The sequence below is a fragment of the Molossus molossus genome, unplaced genomic scaffold (assembly GCF_014108415.1).
Source record: "Molossus molossus isolate mMolMol1 unplaced genomic scaffold, mMolMol1.p scaffold_m16_p_15, whole genome shotgun sequence".
NCBI lineage: Eukaryota > Metazoa > Chordata > Mammalia > Chiroptera > Molossidae > Molossus > Molossus molossus.
Window position 1 is genome coordinate 10,444,689 of NW_023425350.1, and position 10,790 is coordinate 10,455,478.

The window sequence follows — 10,790 nt, forward strand, 5'->3', positions numbered from 1 at the left end:
CTTGGGAAATGTGGTGACATTTCTCACATCTGCCTAGAAAATGCAAAGCCAAGGGGGCTCTGAATGGGAAGAAGATGAGAGACTTGGAAGAACTATTTAAGGACCCAAGGGGGAGTTCGTGGAGAGCTTTTCCCTCCCTGAGCATCCTTTCGCAGTGTATATAAACTCTGCCTCATTTTGACATCGCAAAAAAACAGGTCCTGTATGGGTCTCCAAACTGCCATCCATCTGGAGACAACTGGGAACTCAGGTGGTGGTGGGCCTGGGTCTATGCATTAGGAACCCACAGGTTCACTCGCACTTTGAGACTCTGGTTTCAGAGACTCTTGGGACAAGATACAAAGAATTCAGACCAACCGAATAACGAGTTTCCTCTCCAACACTGATTTGGGGTGAGAAAGATTGAGAAAGAAGGGGAGAAAATGTAGTTAATGCAAGTGAAAAGTATCAACCACTCGTCCTGCTTGACCTGGCATATCACATCAAATAGGGTCATACATCTGTGTTGTCTTTTTCCTTCTGGAACAAAAAAATGTCAGCAACTAGAGAATGTGTGTAATGTAAACACGGCTGTGTTAGCTCAGCGTCAGGGCCAGCACACCCAAACGTAAGTCAGCACGAGACATCTTCTGCTCGGAGCACAGGCGCAATGGTTTTAACCTCGTGACCTGCTCTTAAACAGCTCTACAGCAAATCACAATTAAATAAATAGCACTTAATAGCAGAGATTTGTTTTATGGCCAGATCATTTGTGGGGAGAGAGAGAGAAGGTTAGAGGAGTCACTTAAATCTTTAATTACAAAATTAAGGTGGATTCCAAATATTGTTATGAATTTAACCTCAAGCTAAATTGACAAAATGCCATGAAAATGAGGCACAGGCATTCTGGAACAAAACAGAGAGGCGGGGAATGAGAGGTGCGGGAGTATATCGGAGATGGGGGTTGCTTTGTTTTGTTGTCGTAAACTAAAGTTAAGTCGAGGGTCTTCCTTCAGCCCAGTGATGAGGAACATCTGACCAGAGTTGTATAAAATTGTGGCATATACACCAGTGAATGAGTGAAAAATGCAGCCCACGTGTGTCTCTGTGGAAAACTACAGAACTGGGGGTCAGGAGAGCGGAAGTCAAGGCCAGGATCTGCCAATTTCTGGAGCACCAAGAAGGAACTGATTACAGTGAAGGTAGGGGAGCTATGACAGATTATAATGGACACTGAGAAATCACTCAAGCACTTCCAGAACTAATGACCTGGTCAGTCCTCCCCAAAGATGGCATACAGGCAAAACTGACAACCCTTCACTTGAGAGCGTATTCACCCTCCCTTGGTCATCCCATCTCATTTTTTTTCTGCTTCACCATTTAACTCTGATATTTCCAATGTATCTGATTTTTTTCACATACACGCCCAGATACATATGTTTGAGCAGGTGATCTGGTGATGGCTTTGTGACCTTCAAGACAGTACAATGATGCTTTTATCTTGTGCCCCCAGGGAATATTGGGACTCAAACAAAAGCCAGGTCCTGCGAAACCTTTTCCTCTTCTTGCCTCGAATGATGACTACAATCTAGACTTTCCAGACGCAGCTTCAAGTCCATCTTCTCTTATTGTGTGCCATTGTTGCGATTATAAACAATGATGCTGGTGGGACCACTGGGGTGCAGCCACACCCATGAGATCATGAGCACCACTCAGGAGCACTGCCTCCCCCAAACCAGCTCCTCAAATTCACACTTGTCATTCCCTGACTATGCCATGAGAAATCCGGGTTAAGTCTTTGTGAGAGCAGGTGTCTGTTGTGTTTTCTCCACTACCACACCTCCACCCCGAGCCCCTAGAATGAGGCATGAACATGGTAGTTGTCATTTTCTTCACTAACTAAACAGCTACCTGGGCTGGGCACTCTGCTGTCTACGAAGATGCGTACAAACAAAACTCAGCCCCTCCTACAAAGAAGCTAAAGAGGGATACAAATATATAAATGGATATTTATAATCCTAAAGGGCACATGTTATGCTAGATGTTGCTGGACCCATGCATGTCAGATGTACCCAGAGGGTAGAGATCTCTTTCCCTTCACCATCCATGTCAAATCATCTCCAAGTTATGTTGATCTTTAGAAATCACTCACTAAAGGAAAATCTTAGCAAATGGCTCTTCCCCAGGGTCACCTGATAGTCCTAAATCACTCAGATGTAGACAGATGGTACTGGGAGGGCCCACACTCACAGAGGGAACCTGACACGTGAGAACATAGCACGGGAGGAAGAACAAGATGTTGAGTAAACTCAAAGCCGGGATGAAGAAGGGATCACTGAAAGAGCCAAAAGGCTGAGCTGGGCAAAGAAGACTTAGAAGACCTGAGTAGTCTGCGAGGGCCTCGAGGGCAGGTGCACCACCGGTTCACGCAGGACAGCCCTACAGGGCGGCGCGGCTGCGGTCTCTGCAAGCGGAGCCCCCTAAGGCTGGGCCGCACACAGCCCAGAGCATGCGCAGTCGCCCTGGGCTCATCTCTCCACCTGCTGCGCCCAAAAAGCAGCCGCTGGTGTGATGAATGAGGCCCACTGCTACATCTGAACGTGTGAAAAATGGAGCAGGTTTTTACAGTTTCCGTTTTTGCCCAAGATGGTAAAAGTAAGGACAGTCGATGCAAAAGCAAGAGGGAGGTAAACGTTTTCTGCGTTTTGAAGAACTTTCCATGAGTCGCGCAGCCGAACACTGGAAGGCGGTGACAGGAGGGCGCCCTGTCACCCTCCCCCGGACACGGGCAGCAGAGCGCGGAGGGGGCGTTCGGGGTTTGGGGAGAACATTCCTTTCCTAGAAGTGGAAGTGGAGGTGGCGCTCAAGCCCACGGCTGCCTTCGGATCCCGATGCAGAGCAAAGTGCCTTGAGCAGACACCGCTGGGAGATCCCGGGCCCCGCAGTGGGGCCCGAAAGAGTTAATCTCTCCAGCTCCGGAAGATTTCTAAAGCTATTTCTTGTGAAATCAGAATGTCTCCGCTGACTGGGTCGGAGAATGCCAGGCATGGCAGGGTGGCTCCGCTCCGCAGGCAGAGGGGCCGGCAATGTTGTCCGACTGCATTCTGTGCACAGTGGAAGAAGGACCGTGTCATCCTTCCTAATCTGATGAATCCTCGTCATAAATCCTGCGCGGGCTGTCAGCAGGGCGGCTGCTGGCACAGGGCGCGGGGTGGGGGTGCACTTTACGAGGGCCCGCGGAGACAGCAGGCCGCCCAGCGTCTGCGAGGAGCCAGTAAATCAGCAGTCGGTGGGAGCCCCGTGCGTGCGGAGAGACAGCCCGCCTCCCGGGCCGCACGGCCGGAGCACGAGTGAACTCGGCAGGACAGGAGCAGAGTGCTCTGCGTTGACTCGGGGCCGTGGGACCCTGGGGTGCAAGGTAGTGAGGGTGCAACGAGGCACCATTCCACAGGCTCCCCAAGGGCCTCTCTTTCCATCAGTGAGCGCCAAGCGGGATACAGGGCCACCGACAGAGAGGATCTCCGCCAATTAGTAGCTCACGTTTCAGAAGGGAGACCCCATCAGGAAAGAGCGAGCTTCTCTTAGTCTACTCGAGCTGCCATAACAAAATGCCGCAGACTGGATGGCTTCAAGAACAGAAGGGGGTTTTCTCACAGTTCTGGGGCCTGGAAGTCTCCGATCAAGATCCCAGAGTCACTTTCTGATCGGGGCTCTTGTGGAGACCCGGGCTCAGCTGCTCCAGGGCGCTGCTGCCTGGGCACCCCTTGTTTGGCCAAGCAGCCTGCAGGGACCTCAGGCTGGCGCCAGCCCCTCAGCAAGCGCACACCCTAGATGAGAGCACAGAGTCACAGGCAAGTGTAGGTTCCCGACAGGACCTCCCACAGCCCTGGGGTGGACAGTGCCCCCTGCCGCCCACTGTCCGTCTTATTCGTCCCTTAGGTGAGACCCCGTGGGACTTAGCAAAGCCCTGCTCTCCCGGTCTGCACTGACCACACTGGCCCTCACCTGAGAACTCCGAACCACTCCACCCACGGACCTCAGTGCAGGCCTGGGCACAGGTCCGCCCCCTCTGTCTGCCTTGCCCTCCCGCGGAGCCCTCAGGCATGCTGGGTATGTCCTCTAGAAATCCTGAATAATAAACTTCTTTATTTCAATTTCTATTGCAGCCCATTGTTGAACTTGGATTCATCACCCACACCCTGTGCTCTACTTAAGAAAAGTAAGTTAAAAAGAAGAAAAGTAAATTTAACAATGGCTCTGCGACAGTGCTCTTCATCGCTTGCAGGTGGCCGCTGCCTTCTTGCTGGGCCCCCACAGGGCACAGAGAGTGAGCTCTCTGCTGTCCCTTCTTACAGGGCCACTAATCCTATTGGAACAGGGCCCCGAACTTATGCTCTCATGTCATCTTAATTACCTCCATAAAGACCCTATCTCTAAATACATTCACATGGAGGACTGGGGCTCCGATTCAACAGAGGGATTGGGGAGGGATGCAAACATGCAGTCCATAACGGAGCTCTGGAAAACAAGTCTAATGAGATGATGCATTCTGTTATAGAATTAGACAGAGCCCTGGGGAGAGATTCATCTGACAGAGGGGCTTGGGGAGAGAAAGCAATCAAAGAAAATTGCATAAAAGGCATCTGATAGGACCACGTAGAACAGGAAAATATCCAACCAGTGAAAAAATAAAGGGAGACCATGTAGAAGGATGGTGACGAGCACAGGCCTTGGAGTCAAGCTGTCTGGGTTGAAATCCCGCCTTTCTGTGACTCTGAACAAGCATTTTAACCTCTCCCAGTAACCTTGGTTTACTCATCTATAAAATGGAAATAAAAGAGTCTGCTTGACAGGGTTGTTATGGAGGCTAACAACTTAATTCCTAAAAGGGCCTTGACTGACAATGCTAGCTAATAAATTCCAGGCAGACGGGAGTGAGAGTCTGTAAATCACCTGGAGTCTTAAGAATAGATACCCCGTTTGGGGCAGGGTGAGCAGGTCAATGTGGCAGCTTTAGGAACATCAACGTGGGTTGAATACCGATTGGAAGTTTATTTAAATGCTGCACTGAGGAGTTTAAACCTGTTCTGAGAGCACTAGAGAGCTCCTGGGGGACATGAAGCAGAAAAGTGACATGAAAAGGCCTAGATTTTAGGAAGATCACTCTGGTGTCCATGTGCAGCATGAGCTAGAGAGAGAGGGAGAGTTGGGTTGTGATCAAGGCTTGGATGTCCAACATGGCAGCCAAGAAAATGTCCCAAAACCCACTCTGCCTGGCAGCTAAATCCCTTTTCACTTCAAAAAGCATCTGCTGAACTTTCACAACACACAAGGCCCAGGGCCAAGGGCTGTAACTGAGACGCTGGTCCCACCCCCAAAATAGTCAGCATCCAGGACCCTCCACAGTCTTTCCCAGCACACCTCTCCGGTCTTTCCCCCGACACCCCTCAGTAGGCATGCTGGGCTCCAGCCAAACGGGCTGAAGAGCCTTTCCAGATGGAATGAGCTCAAACTATTTTCTCCTCTCATGCCCTCGCTCTTGTTGTGGGAAACTTCATCCCTGGGTTTGAGTCACTCCCTTTCTACTTACTAGCACTGTGTTACCTGTGGCAAATCACTTAACCTTTCTGAGCATCCATTCCTTCATCTGTGTCATTTGGATGGTGATCAATACTCACCTCATAGGCTTTTTGTAAGGAATAATGAAAGTATTTAGCACAAAATCTGGCATACTTGCTGCTATTTGCCTGCAAGATCCTCCCCCAGGGTCTCTTTGTCCCTGAGCCTGTTCTGGGCTCCCCAGACTTTGGGGACCCACCACTGACCTCTTGGCCTGTCCTATGACTCTGCTCTCAGAAGCTAACATACATTCCAGTCTTCTGAGTACCCTGTTTTCTTCACCCCCAGACCACTCTGGGGGACTCACAAGGACTATATATCTGTCACCTATGTGTCCTCTCAGCACTGAGAGGCTGTAATTGTTTATAGATCTAAACTGCGTAGACATGTGTACAAAATCAGGCCATCAGAGGTAAACAGCACAACACCGAGACCCGCCATGCAACATGCTCACACTCCCTTGTAAGTATTTTTCCTGCCTGATAGTCCCTGGATTAGATCAGCAGACCCAACAGAAGACTGCTAATAACAAAGCCAGTCACATAGGACATGGCCCAATAACAAGCATGAGCTAAGAGAGCAGGATTCTCTGCTCAGAACACGGATGGAAACAAGAAGAAAATCAGGCAAAGCCAACAAGGGGTGAAACTGAAAAGGGTGTGAAATCCCCGAAGTCAAGACCGAGACACGCAGGGGAATTCAGAGTTCCAGTCACAGGAGTCCACAGCAAGTAAAAGTTATGAGAAACTAGAAACTAATGAAAACTACATTAGTAATTAGTACTGAAGATCTACTATGTGCCCCTCAATGAGCTAAGCAATACACAGATTATCTTTTTCCCAAAAAAAACCTCTATGAGTGGGTACTATTATTCGTCCCATTAGAGAAGAAGAAATTGAGTCACAGATTGGTAAATACCATAAGCTCCGCATTGCTCTTATTGCCCCCTCAATTCCTTACAATTAACCTTCATGCTATCCCCTGTGCTCACCACCCATTACTTAAGTAAATGGGTAAATATCTCCTCCTTGTAAGGAACAGGAGCAGGAAGTTCTGTGGAGACAAAGACTGAACGCCAGACATGGAAAATATGTAAGAAGGAGAGGACATGAACAAGTGCCCCATTAAATATGGCCCAAGACCAGCCCCCATGTCCTCAGTGGCTTCCCAGCACCATCCCCCACCCCTCTCCCAGCTTGTAGGAATCACTCATTCTCCTGGGCCCTGGTGGTCTGTGCTATGCAAAACGACATGCTGTCCAGTATCTTTAATGATCTTGTACGTATCATGCCTTTTCTTCCAAGCCAGCTCATGAGCTCCTTGAAAACAGAGATCATGCTGCCTTCTCCTGTTGTTTGTTCTTTGGCAAATGAACATTTACAGAAATCATCCCCCTGGCTCTGTTCAAAGTGCCAATGATCCCACCCATGTACACAGAATCCTTCAGGGCTCTCCAAAAGCATCAGAGCCCTTAGGTGTAATCTGAGAACCACCAGCAGAATAAATAAATCCCTGCCCTAGTGGCAAATACTTCCCTTTACTTCTTCCCCTATAAAAGCAAATTTTCCAACCCAATCTCACAAGTGCTCTCTAATGGGTTCTTTGTTTTGTTTATTCCACTTAGATCCAGCCAGAAGCAAACAAGAGAAAATGCACAGGGAACCACCTAGCACAATGCATGGCATAGAGTCAGGAATTGTGCGCTTCCTCCAATCCTGCCTTATTTGAAGAGTACAGACTTCTGTGTTTTAAATGGCTGCAAAAAAATGGTTGTGCAGTGGGTGGTAGGTGCCATTGCCAAGAAGCCTGCTTCTCAGCACATGTGCAGAGTTACCACATGTGAGCAAGAACAATATAAACTTCAGGTGCTCATCTCTGGGACTTCCAGATGCCCACTCAGATATTAATCAATGGAGAGTTGACTAGTCCACACCTTCCAAGTGGGGATCCAGCCTGGGATCCATCTGCAGGCTCGGCCTCAGAACAACGTACTTCTGCAAGGCTGAACTGGAGATGTAAGTTCTGACCTCAGAAAATGGCAGATTCTTGACTTGCAAAGCTGAAAGCCCCATGCAATGTTCAAAATAGCCAGAAGGAAGTTAGAGAAATCCCCAAATCCAGGAGTCAAAATCCAGCTATGAAGCCTGGAGCACAAGCAAGCAGGCAGGGGGTCTACAGAGGTGGGGTTGTGAAAGTGATGTGGAAACAAAGGCGTTCACAACGACTATCTATGCAGTGCACTTCAGACATCTTCAGTAGATGAACTCTCTTTATAAATGAAAGCTACAAAACCCTAACAAACAGATTTTTAAAAACCAGTAATTAGTCAATTAATACATTTTACAATTATAAAGATAATTGACAAGAACAATACATTTCCTTTTATTAGGATGAAAACTTGAATTGGAGGATGATAATTGTTTTATATCACCCTTGGCATCCAATTTATTCCAATATTTTGTCTTGGTTCCAGTTTCAAAAGAAAAAAGATATCCTGGTCCGGCTGGTGTGGCTCAGTGGTTGAGCGTCAACCCACGCACCAGGAGGTCACCAGTTCGATTCTCGGTCAGGGCACATGCCCAGGTTGTGGGCCCAATCCCCAGTGGGGGGCATGCAGGAGGCGGCCGGTCGATGTTCTCTCTCATCGATGTTTCTATCTCTCTCTCCCTCTTACTTTCTCTCTAAAATCAATACAGGGAAAAAAATCTATAAGAAAAAATATATACATATATATATCTGGTCACAGAGAAAAATTGTTGCAAATAATAATCATTATTGTTAACTAATTGTGTTTTGATGAAAATAATCTTCATGAGACAGCAATAGTACAGAAAACTTTATTCTGAAATCTTTTTAAAAATGAGCATACATGTTGAAGAACAATCAAATTTGCATAACCACAAAAGGAGAGATCCCTTTGTGTTAGAAATCCCCAGCCAAGAACAGCTACTAACATGTGCCACTTGATTTCATAGGCTGGCATGGGCTGGAAGCACGGACCAGTTGGCCTGTCTTACAAGTTTCTTTCTGTGTGGACATAAGCACCAAAGAGGCCTCTGGTGGGGAACTGGTGAACAACCCAAGAATTCAAATTAAGAAGAAAGAAACTACCAAATCCATAGCATAAAAGACCTTAAAAGGGTAATAGAAAGAAGCAAAAAATGTAAAGTCTGACAGACTCCAGATAAACGTAACCCCAGATGTATCATTTATTAGCTCTGTGATCTTGGGCAAATTATTTAAAATTTCTGAGCCTAAGTGTACATAGGATACTCATTGCTTTCACTGGATTGTGACAAATATTAAATGAGATGCGGTGTGCAGGCCTGGTCATTCGGTGACTAGGAGCAGGATGGAGCAACAGCGACCCGAGGGAGGGAGCACAGGAGCCAGTTATCTCTGGGGAACTTGGTCCAGATCTGCAGGGGTTGCAGAGGGCAGTCTCAGCGGCAGGCCCTCATCAGGGGGTGAGGGAGGGAGAAATGAGGGCTCCCATGGTGTGTCCTGCTTCCATGGGGGTTGATGCAGGGGACACACAGAGCCCAAATGAGACACTGGAGAAGGGAGAGGCTGAGAGTCACAAAGGCCAGGAGATGACAGCAGTGAGCACTGCAAGTCCGAAATGCCCCAGCGATCACCTCCTGCATGCAGATGTCCGCAGACAGGCATCCCTATTCACCCTCCTCCCAAGTCTGCAGAGGACAGATGGCAGCGGACCAAGCGGAAAGGGGGCACGCAGGGCAACGCTGCTCAGAGGAGTCAACCCCAACTCTGCGTCCCGAACACACGTACACCACGAAGCCACCACTTCACTGATGGAAGGTCTGGGCATCTCTCCCTGTTCAAGTTCAAAGTCCTGTGCTCTCCTATTTCTTCCCAGATTAAAGTAGCTGCTTGCCCTCACTCACATATATGATTCTCACAGAACTTTCTTCCTATATACAACCCCACTGGGATCCCTTGACTTAAACAGGATCTGAAGTTTCCCTTCGCCCGGGGCTATTTACCACCATGACAGCTAGCTGACTCAGGCCACCCTCCAGCTCTGCCAGTCTATCTAATCCCTGATTAGAGATAAGCTGAGATGAGATGAAAGGGCAGATTCTTCAGGGAGTGGAAGAAAGCAAAGCTCCAAACACTGAGCCTTCCCCACAAGGTGCAGGAAGGAAACACCCTTCAACTCAGTCTGATACCCTGTCTTCAAGAAGAATGTGCCGAGTCCCAGAGGTCCTCTTGACTCCCACACTGCCAGTCTGTGACTCAAAGCTTCAAGCGCTGTGAGCAAGGGCCTCATCTGCATGTGGCTTCTTGTTGGAACAATATATCAAAGGAGAGAACGAGTCCACACCCTCTCCTAATGGCTCTCTTAACAAGCGTATATAAAGATCACCAATTTACAGAGATCATTGTCCTAGTGACAGGGAGCTATAATTGATTATTGTGACTTAGAAACTTAGTGATTCATTTGGGCTCCATCATCTCCATCCTTTTTTTTTATTTTTTTATATGCAATATGTATTTACATTATCAAGCATGATAACCATATAGGCAAGCCTGATTTGAAAGCAGTGAGTAATTAGCCTGCAGTTTCAGTAGAACTAATATTGTTTTTATTGTTGGTGCTCACATTCTAATGAAATCATGAAGAGAGATGACTATTGTGACTTAGATGCTTAGAAAGTGATTCATTTGGGCCCCATCATGTCTGTCATTTTTCACGGGAAGGGTTGGGTGGTTTGTAAATACAGTCATGACAGGCAAGGAGAGAACAAACAGACCAGAGGGAGAGCGAGCTACAGAGGTCCCCGCAAGGTGAGGCCTTTCTTTCCCAGAAAGGTAAGGCGATTCTTCCCACAACTGTCCTGACCCCGTGCTACACAGGACCTAAGCAGCGCAAGGCCTCACCACCTTCCCAGGCACCTCGGAACACCAGGCACAGAGCTCCACAGCGGACACAAGTCAAGGAAGGACTGGGGAAATATGGTTGCGCTATTTCTCAGTGCATTTGAATTCACCTGCAGGATGTCCGCAGTGGAATTTCTAGGCATGCTCATCTTTATTGAGGCTGTACTCCAGGTCAGTAACTGACGCAGCACGGTCCTTAACCTCACTTTACAAATAAGATCACGATGAACCCCAAGGAGCTTGACTCCTTATATGAAAAACAAAAAATCATTTCATTGTGATCCCTA